The sequence below is a fragment of the Arvicola amphibius genome, chromosome 6, assembly GCF_903992535.2.
Source record: "Arvicola amphibius chromosome 6, mArvAmp1.2, whole genome shotgun sequence".
Classification (NCBI taxonomy): domain Eukaryota; kingdom Metazoa; phylum Chordata; class Mammalia; order Rodentia; family Cricetidae; genus Arvicola; species Arvicola amphibius.
This window is the reverse complement of record NC_052052.2, coordinates 62,892,351-62,914,292: the sequence shown is the minus strand read 5'-3', so window position 1 is coordinate 62,914,292 and position 21,942 is coordinate 62,892,351. Positions and strand designations below refer to the sequence as shown.

The 21,942-nt window shown below is 42.6% G+C and overlaps 1 long non-coding RNA gene across 1 annotated transcript; it reads right to left on the bottom strand.

The window, feature by feature from the left end:
- Positions 1-9,861: 9,861 nt before the first annotated feature.
- Positions 9,862-13,285, bottom strand: LOC119817044. Its single transcript, XR_005285878.1, has 3 exons — positions 13,154-13,285; positions 12,643-12,846; positions 9,862-10,249 (listed from the first exon to the last, which is right to left on the bottom strand). It is a non-coding gene; the product is annotated as an uncharacterized LOC119817044 (long non-coding RNA).
- Positions 13,286-21,942: the final 8,657 nt, after the last annotated feature.

The following is a 21,942-nucleotide window of genomic DNA, read 5'->3' as shown; positions in this document are numbered from 1 at the left end:
AGATAGAGTCTCACACTCTAGTCCTGGCTAGCCTTGAACTCATTACTCAGTCTAGTCTGGTCTCATGGCATTCCTGCTGCCTCTTAAGTGCTGGAATTATAGACATGCGCCACCATCCAGTCCCTAAAATAATGATGAATCATTCCTATTATTTATAAATTATCCAGTGCACAATATCCTTTTTGATATTCTTCCAAAATAGGAGAAACCGTCTAAGTGGTAAGACTCTGCCATTTCTGATATGATGCAGAGAAGTCATGTTGTTTGTGTAAACTTTGTTATCTGAGACAGGGTCTTTTTGTGTAGCCCTGGCTGTTCTGGAACTCACCCTGTAGACCAGGCTGACCTCAAACTTAGACATCCACCTGCCTCTGCCTCCAGAGTACCGGAGTTAAATGGGTGAGCCACCATGACGGGTCTCATATTAATAAGCTTTGATTTTGTCCAGTTGACCAGTGTTGGGGTAGGAGACCTAGGTTCTCCCTGTGGCTAAGCACAGTCTAATTCCTACATGGTCACCAGACCAGCTGTATACACTCTTCATCTAGGCCCAGGAGACCCAGGGTTCTGGTTTCTAAATGCTGTGATTTGAAGATTGTCTGTATAATCCTCCCCCACCCTGCCCCAGTCTTCATGGATTGAAACTTAATCCCCACAGTGAAGTGCTCAGAGGCTGAAAAAATAATCCGGCTGTTGGATTTAGAGATGGGGCTTTGGAAACTGATTAGAGCTTAGGCCATTAGAACAAAGCCCATATGAACGGATGCTGATGGCTTTAGAAGGAGAGAGAGAAACACGTGTGAAACACGTTTGTGAGTGTTTCCTGTCTCGTGCAATGCTTAGCACCACTCTGAGATGCCACCAACAAGAAAGCCATCACCAGATGGGAGCTCCAGACCTCAGGCTTCCAAAATAATGAGCTAAAATAAACATATTTCTTTACAAAAAACATCCTGTCTCCAGTTTTTCATTATAGTTATAAAAAAGGAGATTAATAACCTGACCTTAACTGCTTCCCTCATCCACAGCTATGGTAAAGTCTGACGTAAGGAAGATCTCCCTCATCCTCAGCTATGATGGAGTCTGATATGGTTCTGTGAGTAAAGAAACTGATGCTTTACCATTTTCAAATACACTCAGTGATTGTTCCTCTTTTATTAAAGATAGTCAAAACAAGATAGTTGTTTGTAAATATGTCTCATTAAGCCTGGCCTGAGAATTCACACATGTTTTATTTAGAAGGATATCATGATAGGTAGAGATTGTCTTCAATTAGCTCTGCTAGAACCTTCCATAAGGAAGTTCAGAGTTGACTTTCAAGAGCCTTTTGAAACTAGAAAACCATGCCAAGGGCTCTCCATCACCCTTCCCCTGTGGCACCTGCTGAATTCCTCTCCTCTTGGGGTTCTTGAGATAATTTGAATTCTTGTGCATGCCAAAAGGAGGTGTTCTTCATTGTAAGGCAACTCTACAAACTAAGTATTCAGGGTTACAAAGCAAATTATTCCAAGGGATTTTAACCAACACTATAAGGTCAAATTCAGTTCCTTAAAGTTAGCTAGTCACATTTGAGACTGTGTCTGCTAGTCAAACTTTGGTGGTACAGCCAGCATTTCCACCTGGCTCTTCTTAGGAAAAAAGCAAAAACAAAAACCGAAAAGTGCTAATTTCATTTTTGAAATAACTACATTTTCTTGAACTTTGCCAAAAATGTCCAGATTTTGGAGGGGTCATTTGTGGGAGGGAGCAACGTTTGAATTCTGCTCTATGAATCTAATGCTCCCAAAATTGCTGTAGACCATGGACAGTTTTCAGAACAGTAAAATTTCCACAAGCCTGGAAAAGAAAACTAACAAAATCAATGTTTCAAACAAAAATCAAGTTGATAAACATCCTAACACTTTATTAATTCAGCCCCATATGAGTGCAAATGCCCCCATAGCTCATATATGTGAATGCTTAATCTTCAGGGATTCAAGGAATGGCACTACTTGATAGGAGGCGTGGTCTTGTAGGAGGAAGTGTGTTTCTAGGGATGGGCTTTGAGGTTGCGAAAGTCCATGCCAGGCCAAGTTTCTCCCTGCCTGCTATCTACAAGTCAGGATACAAAGCTCTCAGTTTCCACGGCTCCAGTGTCGTGCCTGTGTGCTTCTCGCCATGATGATCATGGACTAACCCTCTGAAACTGTAAGCCTTCAGTTAAACGCTGTCTTCTCTAAGAGTTGCCTTGGGCATGGTGTGTCTTCACAGCAATGAAACAGTAACTAAGACAATAATCCCAAATGCTTTCACAGTGGAAATAAAACCACTCTCTGGATGACGGAGCCTTAGAACAGCGTGGGCTAGGCAGTCAGATGGTAGTCTACTATGATCTGCAATTTACAGGAACATCTGATTGTTTCTGTGACACACATATTAATGCAGCAGCCAGGAACTGCAACTCGCAATATACATGAAGATGTTCTAGACTGCTATGAAACTCATGCAGGTTTAGAACACATATGTCTAAATGTTCAGGTAAGTGTGACTCAATGTCTTATTTGGTAATGCTTCTCACAAAAGTTAACCATTCAAATAAGCCTAGTTAGTTTAATATATCCCTTTTCAATTTTAGGAGCTCAGTGAAAGTCCCAAAAACAAAAATGAAAACAAAAATAAAACAAGATAATAATTTAGAATTTAATTTGGGGCCAAGTGGTGGTGGTACGCACCTTTAATCCTAGTACTCAGGAGACAGAGGCAAGTAAATCTTTATGAGTTCGAGGCCAGACTGGTCTACAAGTAAGTTCCAGGACAGGCAGGGCTACAGAGAAACCCTGCCTCGAAAAACAAAAACAAAAAACTAAATAAAATATTTTTTTTTCCCAGACAGGGTCTTTCTGTGTAGCCCTGGCTATCCTGGAAATCACTTTGTAGACCAACCTGGCCCCAAACTCACAGGAATTTGCCTGGCTTCTTTTTGGCTAGCTCTTATTTAAACAGAAAATTGAAAATGGTGTGGGAAATCCCTCTATATTTGTGTTGCTTTTATTGGTTAATAAAGAATCTGCTTTAGGTCAATGGCTTAACAGAACATAGCAAGGCTGGAAGAGAGATATACATAGAGAGAGAGTAGGCAGAGTCAATGAGAAGCCATCTAGCTGCCCACAGGAAACAGACACACCGAAACCTTTCGGGTAAGCCACAACCATGTGGCAATACACAGATTACTAGAAATGGGTTAATTTAAGATATAAGAGTTAGCCAGAAATATACTTAAGCTATTGGCCAAAGAGTATTGCAATTAATTTTGTGTTATTATTTCTGTGTGATTATTTTGAGTCAGGGCAGCGGGAAACAAACTAGCAGCCTCTGCCAACAATTCTGGTTAAATTAATGCTATTCCACAGTAATCTTCAAATTGTTTTATCACATTTTAGTGTGTGTGTGTGTGTGTGTGTGTGTGTACAACCTGTGAGACTTGGCTCTCTCTTTCCACTATACAGGACTGAACTCAGGTTGTCTGGTTTGACATCAAGGGTCTTTGCACCCTGTACCAAGTCATAGGCTCCCTCAGTAACCTTTTTATAAAATGTTTTAACTTTTTAGCTTATTTGACAAATTTCCTCGAATTAAATTATTGTTCCTATTATTATTATTATTATTATTATTATTATTATTATTATTATTTGAAACAGGGTTTCTCTGTGTAGCTCTGGCCATCCTGGAACTCACTTTGTAGATCAGGCTGGCCTTGCACTCAAAGATCTGCCTGCCTCTACCTCCCAAGCACTGAGATGCAGGGTCCACTACTGCCCTCCAATTAAAAGACTTTAAAAGCAAATGTAGGGCATCATATACTTGTAGAAAACCAACTTATAGATTATTTTATTATTAAATTTTAATTATTATTAAAATCAAAAACCTAATAAAGAAAAACAAAACATGAAAAGTTACCATTTGTGAATGTGTGTGTGTGTGTGTATGGTGTGGTGTGCACCTGTGTGTGCAGATGCACATCTGTGTGTCAGTGTACTCACAGGGAGGCAAGAAGAAGAGATCAGCCTGCTCCCACTCCTCAGATGCACTCTGTGTGTGTGTGTGTGTGTGTGTGTGTGTGTGTGCGCGCGCGCGCGCGCCATGGCACTTATTCTTTCAGCCTGGCTAGCTGCCCAGCAGACAGACTCCTGGGATCTGCCTGACTGTCATCCCCCAGCACAGCCATGCCTAGCTTATTCTTGTGGTTTCTGGGAATGAATAAGCAAACAAGTGCTCTCCCCCACCGAGCAATGTTCCCGGCCCCAGAAAAATTATCTGGACAAAACACAGAATCTATCATTCTTGATATTACTTTATTTTTCTTTTTCATTCCTTATTAATTTACTCACACGATGAACCCAAGCCATTTACTATCTCTTATCAGTACTATTTCTAAATAATTTCTAACGGAGAAGACCAAGTAAGGCAAGCTGATAGTCCTGGCTACACAGGAGTCTGGCGCAGCCAACACAGTGAGTCGCAGACTTACAATTCCAGCAACTCAGAATACTGAGGCAGGAAAATCACAAGTTCAAGGCCTGCCGGAGCTACAGAATGAGTACAAGGCTGGTCTTGGAAGCATAATAAGATCCTGTCTCAAAATAAAAGTGAAAAAAAGGACTGGGAGATTACTCAGTGGCCAAGCACTAGCTTGGTGTGTTTCAGGCCACACCCACTAGGGAAGCAAGAAGACAATAGCAAACTCTAGCTCTGTGTCAGTGCTCTTTGTATATTGAGGGTCATTTTAAGATGAGCTTATGAAGTATCTCCTTGTAAAGTCAGGTTGGTCACACATGAACTTCCTACACGAGGCACACCGCTGTAAATGCTCCACGTTTAGCATTGAATCTGTACTGTGTTTCTTCATTTATTCATTTTAAAGCAAGTCTTAAGAAACCTTTACCTAGACAAAACTACTGTTCTAAATAAAAGACATGTTCTTATGTATTCTTTATATTTTTCTTCAAGATATCTTATTTTCTTTGGATCTTCACATACTGAAACATTTTTCTATTTCTATTAAATTTAATTACAAGTATAAGATTTTTTTAAAGCCAGATAATCCCAATTTTTGGCAGAAATCTAAGTAGGAAGCAGTTCTGAACTGTCATGGACCAGCGGTTTACGGTGACAATGACGCTGGTGATGACAGGCTTTGAGCTGCAGCGGGGTGTGTTTAGTAACCAACCAAACGCGCCTGTTTTTTGTTTTTTGTTTTTTGTTTTTTAATAAAATTTGGGAATCCAGAAGTAAGTAAATTTATATCTCTATTAAGCAATCAGTGTTTTAATCATTTACCTTACCTATAAAAGATCTAGATAATCAATGAGAAACCCTCATGCAAAACTGAGGGTGTGGCTAGATCCGGTAAACTTCCGATGGGAATTTCACATCATGTACCCCAGTCCCACTCAACCATCAGTCCCTCCGTATCTGTCCCTCACCATTGTAGTGCCAGCCCCCAAGGAAAGCAAGAAAAGAATAACAGTTTTTTAAAAAAGGAAAAACAGTTCACTCCCCTGTCTTTCCTGCCTCTCCATCACCTCTTCATGCGTCCTAATGGTGTTGGGAGCTGCTGTGTATCGTGCAGTAGACCCTTCTGTCCACACAGCTTCATTTGCAAACGTATCCTGCTGTTGCTCCAAGTCGTGGAGAACCTGCTATGGTTCCACGGGATCAGTCCCTTCAAGCATCTGTGGTTCCAGCAGATTATAGATACAGTAATTATGGTGGTGTGTCTGCTCCAAACCCTGGATGTGTACCTGTGTGACAGCTGAGTTGCTGGGTCACACTTCCTGCTTACTCAAGTAATATTATTTCCCTTCTTGGGTCTTTGATGGGTTGAAGACTAGATAGTTGTTTACTTTCCTCTCATGACTTGGCCAAGTTATTTATTATACAAGACTTAAACTCATCAGGATAGGATAATTATTGAAACATTTATCACGTTTCTTGCTTGATATTGTTTGTGCTGGTTGTAATTCTAAATTTTATACCTAATATTTGTTCTTATTGTATATAACTTTGTGTTAGGCTTAGAACTTTATTTAAACAAAAGGGGGAGGTGCTGTAGGAATTCCTACTGCCAATAGCCTTTAAGTTACCAGCCTACTTGGGCGTGGCCTCTTATACTATATATGCCAACATAAAGCGTGCAACCAGCCTCTTTCCTGGTTGCTGGATTCAGTTGCTGTTCCCTGTTGGAGCAGAGGATTGTGATCTGTGAGTCTATCCCTAAATAAATAACCTTTTATTATACTCAATTCTGAGCTAGTGTGGGATTTCTTTATTACCCTCCTTCAGGTCCAGGCCTCTGGGACCACTCCTCTCAGGCCTGTGTTGTGCAGTTGGGTGAGCTTTCCCAAGTGTGAGGGGGCCAGCTGTCCTATTAGGGTCAGGAGCCAGTTTTCCCTGTGCCAGGGCCCATACCCGGACATCTGCAGTACCTTTGGTGGTAACCGGAGCCTCGGACAGCAATGGAGACCATAACTGCAGTGGGGCCACTGGCCTAGACATGCTCCTCTGCAGCAGCTTGGCCTGCATGGCACCGTGGCCACAGGGAGCAGTACATGCCACTGAGGTTGTCATGGTCCTGAAAGCGACACATCCCTCAGACTCCAACATGGTCACAAGTGGCAGCCCAGATGCCCAGGGTTCTTGTGGCCTTTGGTGGCAACATGGGCCATGGACATCACCATGGAGTCAGGTTGCCATAGAACCATGGACCCAGACATGGTCCTCGGCACCATCCCAGGCCTGGATGTCACCGTGGCCCCAGGTGGCTGCACAAGCCGTTCAGATTAGGGCTGCAAAAAGGCCCTAAGACAATAGCATGACCCACGTGGAAGCCAAGATTATGGGTATCCGCCCAGTCTTTGAGGAGTCATAGATAATGACAACACCGACCATGTTTGCAGCAGGACCATGGACCCAGACATGCCCTTCAGCTGTATCTCAGGCTCAGGTGTCCCCATAGCCCCAGGTTGCTATGCAGGGCACTCAGATCTGCATGGCCAGGGCAGCCACTTGACCCTTGGACACCAACATGGCCTCAGGTTTCAGCCCAGAGCCCAGGTTTCTGCCCTGCCTTCAGAGATAGTAGGAGTCTCAGACATCAACACAATCCCTGGCTGTAGTAGGGCTATGGACGTGGACATGGCCCGAGACTGCAGCGGAACCTGGAGTCTCCATGGCCCTGGGCGACCGCGCTGTCATCTCCGTGACCTCAGATGTCAGTGCTGTACACCCTGATCTGTATGGCCCTGGAGGCAGTGTGACCCTCGGGCACCAACATGGCCTCGGGTGTTAACCCATACCCCTGGCCACCTGCACAGCCTTCAGTGGTAATAGGAGCCACTGACGTGGACCCTGGCTGCGGCGGATCCAGACCCGGCAGCAGCTCGGGTGCAGTTTACACCACAGTCACTGGCGGCAGTGCACCACGGAGATCTGGCAAACTTTTGAAGATTAGAAAAACACAATGTCTGAAAGTTGTTTTATCAAATTTTATCTCAACTACTTCTTATTTGCTACTTTTTAATTTGCTCTGTGTGTGTGTGTGTGTGTGTGTGTGTGTGTAATCTGAGTGCATTGGCCCTCGTGCCTTGCTATGTGTGTGACGGTAGAGGATACCTTTGCAGAGTCAGGTCTCCCCTTCTGCCTTTACGTGAATTCTGGGATTGAACTCGGGTCATCAGACTTGTGCAACAAACACCTTTGCTCACCGACATCTCTCTGGCCCCTCACTTAGTTCATTCTTAGCTATTATGCCTGAAAAACTTCATGAGACAGTAAACAAATATGATCCTCTTAAGTGGATAAACCACTTGATGAATGTGTTGTTATTACATGGGCATCTGTAGGCCATTCTAGGTCATTTGCCCGGAGTCATTGGACTATTATTTTACCGTAGATTTGTTTTGTTTTGAGATAAAGTCGCACAGGTTTTACTAGGTAGCCCGCAATCGCCTCCAAGTCACAGATATCTGCCTCCTCCTGACTCCCCAGTGCTTTCCAAGTCTGAGCAACCACACTCGGCTGTTTTGGAAAGTCTTTCCCTATCTCAACTGGAGTGCCCGCTAAGATAAAGTTCCTGGCAAGCTCAGAAGCCAGGAACAGGTTTTTTACCTATGCATGGGTCAGCGAGCCAGAGAACACCTTAGCAATGGCTTTCAAATAGTTATTTGCTGGTTTTTATTTTTTATTTCTTTTATTTTATTCTGTTTTGTTGTATCTGGTCTATATGTGACACACAAAACTTGTTTTATTTTGTTTTGTTTTTGCAAATTAAAGCTAACAATTTATAAGTTAAAACATATATTGATATCATAAGAAACACCTTTAAGATAATTTTGGAAGCCAGGTAGAGTATAGTGTATGCCTGTAATCCTAGGCAAGAAGCAGAGGAGTCCAGCCTGAGCTACCTAGTGAATTCAAAGCAAACCTGATCTGCAAAGTAAGTCCATCACTTAAAACAAAAACAACAGCAAAAAAAAAAAGATAAATTGGCTGCATTTTTAAATAGTCAAAAATTATGGTGAAAAGGGAAATGGGCATAGAAACATTACCCTGCTATCATAGTCAAAAAGTTCACAAGAAAGAAAAAAACCAAGCTCATACCTTCTGACTGAAGTGGGTGTGGACGTTTGCACGGCCCCCATAAGCTCATCTGTTGAAATGCTTAGTCCCAGTCGGTGAACTGTTTAGGAAGGATGAGGAGGTGTGGCCTTGTTGGGGGAGGTGTGTTGCTGACATGGGGGATGCTACAGTTGAGGTTTCAGAAGCCTTGCACCAACCCCGGGGCATTCTCTGCCTCCTGCTTACCGTTTACAGATGTGAGCTCTCAGCTGTTCCTGCCTCCATGGACTCTGACCCTCTAAAACTGTAAGCCCAGTTAAACACTTTCTCTTACACAGTGCCTTGCCGTGGGTGTGTTATCAGTCAGTAGAAAAATGATTTCTGCAGGGAGGGATATAATTTGCCCTCCACCTTCATAAACTTGTAGCTGAGATACAGTCCTATAATAAAAGGCTCTTGGCTGATGAGAGAACCACATCAAGGTTATTCACACGCCCGGGAGAAAAGTCACTGAAGGCAGTGACCTGGAAGGCTGCCTTAAATGGCGTGCATTCCAACAAAGGATACACATTAGAGAAGTGACAGGACCCAGGAAGAGTGGTCCCAGACTTCAGAGGTGGGACACTGTGGGAAGGCGAACAATAAAGATGTCGGCAGATCCTCTGGTCCCCTTCCGTCTGAGCTAATGAGCAAACACTGCAATGCAGGATTTAGGTCCAGGTGTCAGGTAGGGAAAAGAAGGAGGAAGAGACAACAAGGCTCTTGGATATTGTGAGTCCTTGTCTTGTTTTTAGGCAAACAGGGAGAAGAGTTTTGCTTTTTCTTTTATTATCTTCAGCTCAGCAATCCTTTATGTAGAAAATAAATATTTTTATTTTTAATGGTTATAAATGCAAAAGCCTCTTCATAAAATACTAGCAAAGCAAGGCCAGCAACAAACTGAGATTGGTTCCATGAATACACGGATGGTTCAATCTATATGACACGAACACACTAGTAAGAATTGAGGTAAAACACATACATGATTATCTCAATTAATACAGGAAAAATAATTATCAAAATCGAAGCCCTTTTATGATATAAAAATAAGACATCCACTAAACTATGAATAGAAAAAAACATATCCAACAGTATCAAGGCCATATACGAAAAGACAATTATTAGAATTGTGACTGAAGCTTTTAGGGTACAAGTCCGGACTTTGGTTATCCCCAAAATTAGTCTGGACCACCCATCCTAAACACGACAATTAAAAAGACACATAAATAATAGTGAAAAACAGAGAAAGGAGATTTATTCAATGTGGCCATATTAGAAAAGGAACAAATAAAGAGCCCCATGACAGCCCAAGACATGTCCATCGTCAGGACACTGGTGTGAGGTCTGGATTTAAGCAGAAGAGCAGAGGCATCCCCAGCTGGGCAGTCCTGGACACATGTGTTCCACTCACCATCTACTGACCATTGTCTCGGCTCCAGTAAGCTGTCAGGAACGTGTGACATCTGTCAGGGAGGGGAGTCCCTCCTTGGACTGGCAATAGGACTTCAGCATTTTCTTTTCCCCAGATGAGATTCCCGGAGAAAATTCAAGGCTATGGGATCCAGTGCTTCAATGATCTGATATCCTAAGTGTCTCTTTTAAACTATCCTCTCACCTGCAGGCAGGGACATTACCAACCTTAATGCCAAAAGACTGAAATGCTTTCTCTTATCGTCAAAAACAAGACAGGATGTTCTCTTTCACCCTCTCTGCTCAATATCGTGCTAGAAATCCTAGCCAGGGCAATAAAAGAAAACATCATGGCACACAAATCAGAAAAGAACCATAGATGGCACATCAGACATGGAGAAAACCAAAGAAGCCACAAAAGATCTAGACAGCTAGTAATCAAACTCAGTAAAATTATAAGATGTAAGATCAACACAGAAAAATCGGGTTTTCAAAAAACTGTGTTGTGTGTGTGTGTTGCCTGCATGCATATATGTCTGTGTGCTGTGTGTGTGTCCATTGCCTGAGGACCCTAGAAGATGGTGTTAGACTTTTTGGGACTGGAATTAAGAATTGTTATGAGAAAAAAAAAAAGGCCCTTGATGAACTGATAAGCATGTTAAGACTTTGAGCCGGGCAGCGGTGGCGCAGGCCTTTAATCCCAGCACTTGGAAGGCAGAGACTCACGGGTCACTGTGAGTTCAAGGCCAGCCTTGTCTATAAAGCAGATCCAGGCCAGTGAGAACTAATCAATGAAGCCCTGTCTCAAAACAAACAAACAAACAAAAAAAAAAGGTTATGAGTTTTGAAATACACTTATGGGAAAAGCTTGTAAAATTAAAGGAACGGCTGTGGGGGCTGAACCCAAGTCTCCCGCTCTTAACTGCTGAGCTACCTCTCTAGCTCAAAAGCGGCTGTACCTTTACATGTTAGGAATGACCAATCAAAAAGGAAGTTATGAAAATAATTCTATAGTAACAACCGAAAGGAGAAGCTACTTATATAATAAAATTAACAAGAAGGTGGAAGATTTGTACCCTAAAAAACTACAAAAAGTTGGTGAAATTAATCTTTAAAGCTCTACACAAATGCAAAGGCAATCTCGTTTTTTATGATTTAGAAGACTCAACACATTAAGGTTTTAGATCTCGTGTGCAGTAATCTACTGATTCAGCATAATCCCTACAAAAATCTCAATCTTTTTTTTTGTAGAACTGGAAAAGCTGCCTAAAGTTCATATTCAATCATAAAGGAACCTGAACAACCAAAACAGATTTTTTTAAAAAGTTGGAGGACTTACATTTTTGGCATATATATATATATATATATATATATACATATATATATATGTATATATATATATATATGAGAGAGAGAGAGAGAGTTATTGCTCCCTAGCTAGAGCCTCCAGTTTAAAAGTGGGAAGAGATTTGAATTGATAATTCTCCAAACAGGTTATATAAATAGCTAACAAGAATATGAGAGAAAATAGTCTATATTATTAGTCATTAGAGAAACTAAAACTACAATAAAGTAGCATTTCACACCCACAAGAACCACTATGTTTAGCTAAAAGGGAAGAAAGCATTGGTAAGGGCACAGAAAAATTGTTGGTAAATATGCAAAACCGTGTAGGCGCTGTGGGAAACAGGTAGGCAGTCCTTCAACACGCTAAGCGCAGGCTTTCTGTGAGTGGTAACTTCCTCCTAGGCAGAGAACCCAAGACTGAAGCCAGGTGCTCAAGCAAACACTAATGTTCTCAGCAGCCCTGTTCAAAACTGTGGAACCAACCTAATGTGCATCAGTGGCTGAGTGAATTAAAAAATATAATATATTCATACAGTAGAAAATTATTCATTAAGTACAAAACATTAATGCATGTTACAGTATGCATGATCCCCGAAATAGTTACTGAGGGAAAGGCTTTCCAGGTGTGACCTGTGGGGAGGAGCATCCACACCCCTTTAAATAACCCCTCACCTAGGCTCTATAAGGGAGCCCAATAAACTCATTGGTTCCCCAAGACAAACCGTGGTGGGATCATGCCGTGGTTTGTAATTGGGACCTTAGGAGATGAGGTAGGCATTGCTCGTGTCTCTCCCTGAGAAGGAATTTTAGAGATAGATGTAGTCCTGTATTTCCAGAAAGACAACTGTTTTCTGTTCAGATTCAGTCATACTTATATAGGGGCCTCGTGGGGACTCTGTGCTTTCAAAATGCACTTGCTAACAGCTGGAAAGAGAGGGCTTAGTTCATTAGCAGTGTTAGGAGGAGCTGACACTCAGTTCAAGTCACTGTTATGGATGTGTTGATATCCATGAGTATTTCCAATTGCCAGGCGTCACGCTGGTGCTTTTTCTTTTTATCATTTATTTATTTACTTACTTACTTATTTTCACAACAGCGTTTCTCTGTGTAGCCCTGGCTGTCCTGGAATTCTCTCTGTAGACCAGACTGGCCTCAAAGTCAAATATCTGCCTGCCTCTGCCTCCCAAGTGCTGGGATTAAAGGCGTGCACCACCACCACCACCCAGCTCATGCTAATTCTTAAATACTTACGTTTTGTTTTATTATTTGGTTGGCTTTCTGAGCACAGGCTGGCATGTTGACCCCTAGTGCTGGGATTATAGACATTTCCAGTGAGTCCTCTCAGAGCTACTTTTAGATCATCCTTGCCACTCTGTGCCAAGTGTTCTGAGCACTGGGGACATAGCAATGAACAAATCGGAGAAAATGCTCAGTCCTCACAAAGTTTACGCGCCACTGTGGGAGAAAGAAATGTCAGGTAAGGTAGCATTCCTGTAACTGTACATTTAAGAGACTGAGACAGGAGGACTAGAAGTTCAAGGTCAGAATGGGCTGCATAGGGAGACCCAATCAGAAAATAAAACAACAACCCATTATTGATAATATGGTAGACCCAGATAGGTGCCAAGGAAAAGAGAGCAGGCTAAAGGTGCTGGCACTGCATTTGCAGTCACACCTAAGGCCTTCATGGGAGACAGGTCTTCCCTCAGCTCCCAACTGCAGACTTAGGACTAGAAGGAAAGGAGGTGAGGGAAGCAAGCACCTGAAGTCACCATAAATGGCCCCTCCCGAAAGGAAGTCCTACAGTGAGTGAGTGGGGGCTTTTAGCTTGAAATTGGGTCCAACACAGGAACTTCACTAGTTCACAGAAACCGGAGTCCAGGGTGACCACGGCAGGTGGAGACTGGAGATAAATCTAGAAAAGGGTAAAGGTAATGAGGGGGTGGAATCTGGCACCAGCCTCTGGTTCATCCCAGCCACGTGAGGCCAACTCCCAGCTGCTTAGCCGAGGTTAAAAGAAGCAAACTGCTAGAGAACAGGGCAAAGAGCAGTCACGGTGAGTCCGGCCAAGTCAGCTAGTTAACTTCTGTTTTAATTGCCGGCTCTTCCGAGAATGTGAAAAAGTCAAAGTCCTTAGAGGCTGTCTTCCTACCCACGGCCAGTGGGTTCCTCACACCCTGCTCCCTCTTCCCTTTTTGTTAGGTGGGAAATGGAAAATGAGATAGCATCTCTGAGGCAAACAGTTGGCATCGAGAATCAAAAATAACATTGCATTTGCCTTTGACCTAACAATACCTCTTTGAAATCTCGCCTCTTAGAGATAAGCAAATACACAAGCAAACATACAAGTAAGAAATACAGGGCGGGGCTGGGTATGGTGACACAGGCCTGCAATCTCAGCTCAGGAGGCAAAGGCAGGGAAATCTGTTGTTTTACCTGTTACAGGGGACGAACTTTAAACCCCTAATGGCCTAGCAGTTGTGGCCATAGCCTGGGGGGAATTCTGTCCCCCCAGATAGTGGCTCTGTTGCTGTCACTAAAGGTAGTTTTAACTAAATCTCTATAGTTCTAGTAAAATGCAAGATTCAAAGGGTAGGGTGAAAACATACAAGCTTAGAGAGTTAGAATAGCAAGTGGCTAACTTTCTCTCTTTGCTGACTTCCTGGAAGCCACTCCCTTCCACATCCCCCCCCCCCAATTAAAAAAAACCCACACTAAGCTCCTCTCTGGTACTTCCTGTCAACCAGTTGCTAACCCCGCCTCTCTGAGCCCAGGTTAATTTTATTTAATTAATGCAAATGCAACACATCTTTTACAGAGTTAACAAATGCAGCATGAACAAATGTAACACAACTTTGCCTGGTTAAATAAATAGTCCACAACAGATATCATCGTAAGTTCCAGGCCAGCGAAGGTTAGCCTGGTGAGGCCCTGATTCCTCCTCCGTCCCACCCTCCAGTATGTCTATGGCAGGGAAGTTTTCCTGCTCCATCTGCTCATCCTAGCAGGTAAAGAAGAGAGAAACAAACAGACATTTGCAGCAATGTGCCCTATATAAACAAGACAACACTCAATGATGGGCAACTCAAAGGGTTGGTGAGGGCCTGGGTTTAGACAGCATGCTAAGGAAAGAATAATAGTTTGTCGATACTGAAGTAATGGAGATCAAAGCCAGGGCCTTACACAGGCTAAGCTGACACATTACAACTGAATGCATCAACAGCTCCAGAATAAGATTCCTGTTTTATTTTTATTTATTTATTTAAGATTGTATTTATTTTTTATGTATACAGTGTTCTACCTGCATGTCCAACTACATGCCAGAAGAGAGCATTACAGATGATTGTGAGCCAACATGTGGGGGCTGGGAATTGAACTCAGGACCTCTGAAAGAGCAGCCAGTGCTCTTAACCTCTGAGCCATCCCTCTAGCCCCTATTTTTATTTACTCTGAGACAGTGCCTCTCTGTATAGACCAGTATAATTGGACTTTTTCTGTCCCGCTGCCAGCTCCCAAATAACTACATGGATCTTTCTGATTTATTATGAAAACCTGACAGATAACTTAGGCCTGGTTCTAACTAGATCTTATAACTTTAATCTACATTCTTTTATGTGGCTCGATTACCTTTACTTTGTAAAGCCTATGTTGCTTGCTCTATGTCCCTGGCATCACCTCGAGACTCCACCCTTCTTCTTCCCAGCATTCCCTGTGTCTGGAAATCCTGCCTAACTATTGGCCATTCAGCTCATTATTAAATCAAAATGAGCAACACATCTTTGTGGGGGCCGAAGGCCCATATTCCACATTGTCTGGTGGTCAGAGAAGCTGAGTGACTTATAAGGCACAATTTTGCACCTTCCACACAGGAGGGGATTGCCTGGCTTGAAGCAAAGTCACCTCCACAGGTGCCAGGCTATGCTAATGCAGTTCTGCTCCTTCTATTGTAAATTATGAGGTCACCTAGGGAAGATATAAAAGCTGTTTGAAAAATAAAGGCAGGTGATTTCAGGATTTTAATGATCACTGATACTCCCTCCCCATACTGTCGTGTGAATTGTATCTTTATTCCCACACCTCCACACTGCTATGAGAAATGTTTTATGTCGGGGCTGGACCCTAACACATCTTCACAGTGTACAAAAAGATTATTCCACAACAGACCAGGCTGGGCCCCACTTCTCAGAGACGTGCCCACATCTGTCTCCCTCTGCTGGACTCACCACCATGTGTCACCATGCTTGGGCCGTGATAATCAGAGAAGTGACAAGACAAAGACTGAGCACCTACGGAAACAGATGTACTGTGATGGAGTGGGGTCATCTCTCTATGTGTTACTTTCATTGGTTAATAAAGAAACTGCCTTGGCCCTTCAATAGGACAGAAAATTAGGTAGGCGGAGTAGACAGAACAGAATTGTGGGAGAAAGAAAGCTGAGTCAGGCAGATGCCTCAGGCAGATGCCATAGCTCTCATCTCTGAGATGGACGCAGGCTAAGATCCTTCCCCGTAAGACACCACCTCATGGTGCTCCACAGATTACTAAATATGGGTTAAAGCAAGATATGAGAATTAGCCAATAAGAGGCTGAAACTAATGGGCCAGGCAGTGTTTAAATGAATACAATTTATGTGTAATTATTTCGGGTGTAAACCTAGCCGGGTGGTTCCATCTACAATACTATAAGACCTATGTAACACAGTTTGTACCAGCTCTGGGATGAGGGTCTGCTTTGTCTCCAGCATTTACTCTCTGCCCTTCCTGGGGAAGGGAGCCTTTATAAGTCTATGTCTTGAGGGAGAGTGAAAAATGTTTCTGATTTCTGCTTGTTTTCAGTTTTCTTCAGTTCCAAAGTGGTGTGTTTAGAGTGGCAGCCTGCCATGCCTCAAAAGTTTCCTTACAGTGCTGTTTTTTAAATGTTTCAGAATTGTCAGACAAGCAATGATTTAAAAATCTGAGAAAATGCTCTGTTAAGGGGCTCGAGAGATGACTCAGTGGTTAAGACTGCTTACTGTTCTTGTCCAAGACCTGAGTTCAGTTCCCAGCACCCATGTGCTCAATAACTCTGGTTCTAGGTGAGCTAGCACCCTCTCTGGCCTCCACAGGCACCTGCACTCACCCACATACAGATAAACACAAATACACATAATTTAAAACAAAGTTAAATTTCTTTAAATGCTTTATTGAAAGAGTTGTTATTCTTTATTGAGGTCTGCATTGTTACAGCCTTATTGAGGGCAGCAGTCTACCCAAATCACAAACTCTTAGAATACCACATCTGGGAATTCAGCCTATAAATATTCTTACATGTAGATGACATTGGATGTGGGCACTTGGGTCTCCCCTATGCTTCTTTAAACCAGCATTACTATCTTGCTGATTCCTGTATTAGTTTTTTATTTTAATTTATTTATTCTTTATTTTTATATGTGTGAGTGTGTGCTTGTATGAGTTTACATGAACTATGTAGATGCCTAGTGCCCATGGAAGCCAGAAGAGGGTGTCAGATCCTCTGGAACTCGAATTATAGACAGTGTGAGCCACCATGTGGATGCTGGGACCCAAACTCAGCTCCTCTGTAACAACAGCAAGTGCTCTTAACTGCTGAGTCATCTCTCCACACCCTTCTTTATTAGTTACATTTTAAGCATTCATTTACAATATGTTTACCCTTGAATCATGTTCTAACTAATTAACTGATTAAATTTCTGAAAACTGAAATTATAATTTACATGAAGAAATAATATAGTTGCAATTGAATCTTTCTGAATTGGTCACTCTTCCCATCTGTGTGGCAGAATAACTGACACACACAGCAATGTAAGGGGAAGAGTGGTTTACTGTGGGTCATGGTTTCAGAGCTGTTAGTCCATACTCGTGGGCTCCATTGGTTCTGGGCCCGTGGCGAGCCAGAACATCCTAGTGGCAGAGCCAGGTGGAGAAGGAGGCTGTTTACCTCAGGATAGACAGGAAGAAAGGAGGGAGGAGGAGCTGGGAATAATCCTCAAAGGCACACTCCCTTCGGACCCACTTCACCTGAGCCTCATCCCCCCCAAAGTCCCCACAAATATCACCAATAGCTAGGGACCAGTCATTCAGCACGTAAGTCTGCATAGAACACCTCATGTTCAGACTTCAGTTTTTTACACGTATGTAAAACTGTGTGTGCTTACAGATGTCAAAAGAAGCATTTGAGATAATTTTTACCAAAATAGTAACAGTAGGTTGCTCCAAACGATGGTATTTAGAGTGTATTTTACTTTTTTCTTAGTGAGTTCCTCTACAGTCTACATTATTTATAATGGATATTATTTTTAAAATTAAAAAGCTAGAAAAAATAGAGCATTTATCTAACATATACACAAAGTCCTGGATTGATCTCTAGTGCAAAAAAAAAATGCTATGTAAAGTTTATCTTAGCCATTGCATTCTGCTGCTTACTGGGGCTGGAACATGGCCCCCTTGTTCAATTATCTTCAATAGCTTTCTGTCCTTCACTGCCTAAGCTTGGCTGTACTGAAACTTGCTCTGGAGGCTATGCTGGCTTCAAATTCAGAGATTCCCTCAGCTTCTGCCTTCCCAGTGCTGGGATTAGAGCCATGCACCACCACACCCAGCTCTAAGCTTTTCTTTAATTCCTTTTCACAAATTGGAAATTTAGCTGAGTGGGATCATGAGGTCAGCATTCCCTACATCCCAGTTTCTTAATCTATTTGTCTTTGAATATAGAATTTAGCTCCATTCCACTTTCTGGTGCTCCTTTTCTCCTCAAATATTTTTTCTTGCTCAGCTTGCTCCTTTTCATTATATATCTTCATTATATATCTAGTGATATACATATACATATACATACATATATATATATATATATATATATATATATATATATATATAGTGTTAACTAGAGTTAACACTAGTAACCACAAAACAGAGTATATACTAGGCTGTTTGAGATTTCTTTTTCTCTGCCAGTAAAATTAATCCAAGACTCTTCACTTTAGTCTCAAGCAGACTCTTCAGACAAAGGCAAAAAACAACCATTTTCTTCACCAAAATATCACAAGAATGATCTGTAGGCAATATACTAAAATTATTCTCTGTAACCTCTTGAGTGAGTGCCCAGCAGTTCAAATAAACCTTGGCACCTCTGTCTTCCATGCTCCTACTAGTTCGGCCCATTAAGCAGAGTTTAAAGCAGTTAAACTCTTCCATAACCCAAAGTACCAATGTTCAAATTCCTTTAAACAAAAACTTGGTCAGTCCTGTCACAGCAATATCCCAGTCCTTGGTACCAACTTCTGTCTTAGTTAGAGTTTTTATTGCTGTTAAGAGACACCATGACCACAGCAACTCTTATTTTTAAAAAAACATTTAATTGTGGTGGCTCACTTAAGTTTCAGAGATTCATTCTATTACCATCATGATGGGTTGCATGGCAACGTGCAGGTAGATGTGGTTCCTTTCTTCACTGATGCCCAATGGCAAGCTAAATACTTACAGTATATGGGTCTGGGTTTTTGTTTTTTGAAACAGTGTCTCAGTATATATCCTCAGCTGTCGTATAGCTGCTGTATGTCATCCTTGCCTCGTGCTCCTTCGCTCTCAGTGCAGATAAAACAGTGGAGCACAGCTACAGATATCTGGCTGGTCAAAACATTAGCATGGTAGACAGTAGGCTCTGGTGTGGATGGAGAGGACGGAGATGGAGATGTTGATCAAATGATGTAAAATTCCAGTCAGGAACAGGCAATGTGTTGGCTGTAGTTAACAGTATACCTACTACTGAAAAATGCCAAGAATACTTTAAGTATTCTCATTCATACCATGCAAATAACTACATAAAGCAATGCATAGGTCAATTAGCTACACTTGGTTAATTACATGCTTCAAAACATCACGTACAAGCCGGGCAGTAGTAGCACATGCCTTTAATCCCAGCACTTGGAAGGCAGAGGCAGGCAGAGCTCTGAGTTCAAGGCCAGCCTGGTCTACAGAGTGAGCTCTAGGACAGCCAAGGCTAAACCCTGTCTTAAAAAAATGTAATGTACATAACAATGACACTTCCACCTGTTTAAATACAGAAAAGGCTAAGGAGGTGGCTCAGTGGCACATCACTTGCATAGCATGCCTGAGACCTGGGTACAGTCCCCAACACCACACATACTCGCAGGGAAAGGACAGAGCGGATGATTCGTTGTTCCTGATACCAGTTATAGAAGAAGTAAGTACTCTCTCTCTCTCTCTCTCTGTTTCTCTCTCTCTCTCTCTCTGTTTCTCTCTCTCTCTCTCTCTCTCTCACACACACACAGAGAGAGAGAGAGACATAGACACACACACATGCACTCACGCACACACACAAGCACATGCATGCACATGCACACTTTGATTCACTTGCTCTAGCTCTCTCATTCTGCAGGAAGCTAGCTGCCATGTTGCTAGATCACTCAGGCAGCCCACGGAGACACTAGCTAACGCGGTAAAAACGGCTCCCAGCCAGCACCAGTGGAAACTGAAGCTGCCTGCCAACAGCTACACCAGCGAGACGTCAGGCCTGAAGATGTCAAGAACTGGAGCCAAAAGCTTAACGACAAGCTCATGAGAGAACCATTTCTGAGCCAGACTCATAGCTGCAGAAACTAAAGAATCAGAGGGTTTTGTTGGTGTTATTTTTAAACCAAAAATAATGGTTCTAGAGGTACAATGTTCAACTTCAGAGACTAAACAGGAAGAAAATTGAATTTAAAGAAATTTTATTTTTTGCTTTTCTACATCATGAAAACAGATGGACAGACTTTTTAGACTCCTCTAGTAAAATACTCGTCCTGAAGCAGACACCCAGAGTTATGCGCTCACCATACAAAACTCCCAGGTGCTGGCGAATCAAACTAGAGCCTTGCATGCACTTAGCTAACACCCCACCCACGAGCTGCATGCCCAGCCCTGTAGGGACTCCCACATGTATGCGCATGTATGCACCTCAGGCCAGAAGAAAACATGGAAATTATAAATTTAATAGCAAATTCACTCCAGTCTTCTTTTCTATGGATGTCTGACACATACTTTTGTAGCCCACAGCAGTCAAGTCCATGCTAAAATATTTTATAGATTTAGCTTTTACTTCTTGGCAGATGTGTATGGTTCTATGTGTGTGCATGCCTTATAGGTGCCCAAAGAGGCCAGAAAAGGGTGTTGGGTCCCCTAGAGCTGGAGTGAAAGGCAGTTGTGAGCTGCCCACCGTGAGAGCAGGGGGCCCAGCTCACCCTTTGGAAGAGCATCAAACACTCCTAACCACTGATGCAACCACCTCTTCAGCCCATCCTCTTTTTGAAGCTTCTGCTATATTATATTATTGAAAGCTCTGTGTCTGCGATGTCTGATCTCCCTACCCTGACTACATTGAAAACCCTGAGAAGTTTCTCTTGGGTCTGTCTTCCTGGTTTTAGCCAGCCATTCAACCATCTAATGTAGCCTACTGTGAGCACAACGCCATGCTGGACCTACTGACATAAGGATGGACAAGATATTGGTGGGGGGGGGGGCTTGAAAATCAGCTCATCAGGTGAGGTACTTGCTGCCAAGGCGAATGACCTGAGTTCAATCCCTAGGGACCCAGAGGGGAAACAGAGAACTAACTCCACACGTTGTTCTCTGATTTCCACGGGTGTACCTGGCACGTACATGCCCTCACACATACACACATATGCAACGATAGTGATATTTTGTTAGTATTTTATAAATAAAGCTTGCCTGAAAACCAGAAGGTAAAACTAAGTCACTAGAGGCCAGGCAATGGTGTCATATACCTTTAATCAGAGGATTTGGGAGGCAGAGGCAGATGGATCTCTATGAGTTCAAGGCCACCCTGGGCTACACAGGATCCATGCAGAAACAGATCCAGGTGGTAGTGGCTCACACCTTTACTCCCAGCACTAGGGAGCCACATGCCTTTAATCCCAGCACTAGAGGGGAATATAAAGTGGGTTGATACAGGAACTCGTTCTTTTTCAACCTGAGGATTTCTAACTTTTTATTATGTATACAATATTCTGTCTGTGTGTATGCCCACAGGCCAGAAGAGGGCACCAGACCCCATTACAGATGGTTGTGAGCCACCATGTAGTTGCTGGGAATTGAACTCAGGACCTTTGGAAGAACAGGTAATGCTCTTAACCTCTGAGCCATCTCTCCAGCCCCAACCTGAGGATTTCTTAGAGGTAAGAGCTCTCTAGTGGCTTGGCTGCTTTGCTTTTCTGATCTTCAGGTTGAACCCTAGTATTTATCTTTGGGTTTTTATTATTTGTGCTACATACAAAGGCAAACAGAATGTAATAAAAATGGAACACATGAGGCAGAGGCATTCTTTGTATCTTACAGTTTAAGAAGTGTTCCCTAAGGAAAAGAAAAATTAGGAATAAAAATTGAGAGTGACAAAGAATACTTAGAACATAAGTCACTACAAGTTACCAGAGACTTGGCAGCATGAAGCCCCTTTCTCGCTTCTCCTCAGGCAGCTGGCAGAGAGGCATTATCATAAATACATACTGCTTACGAG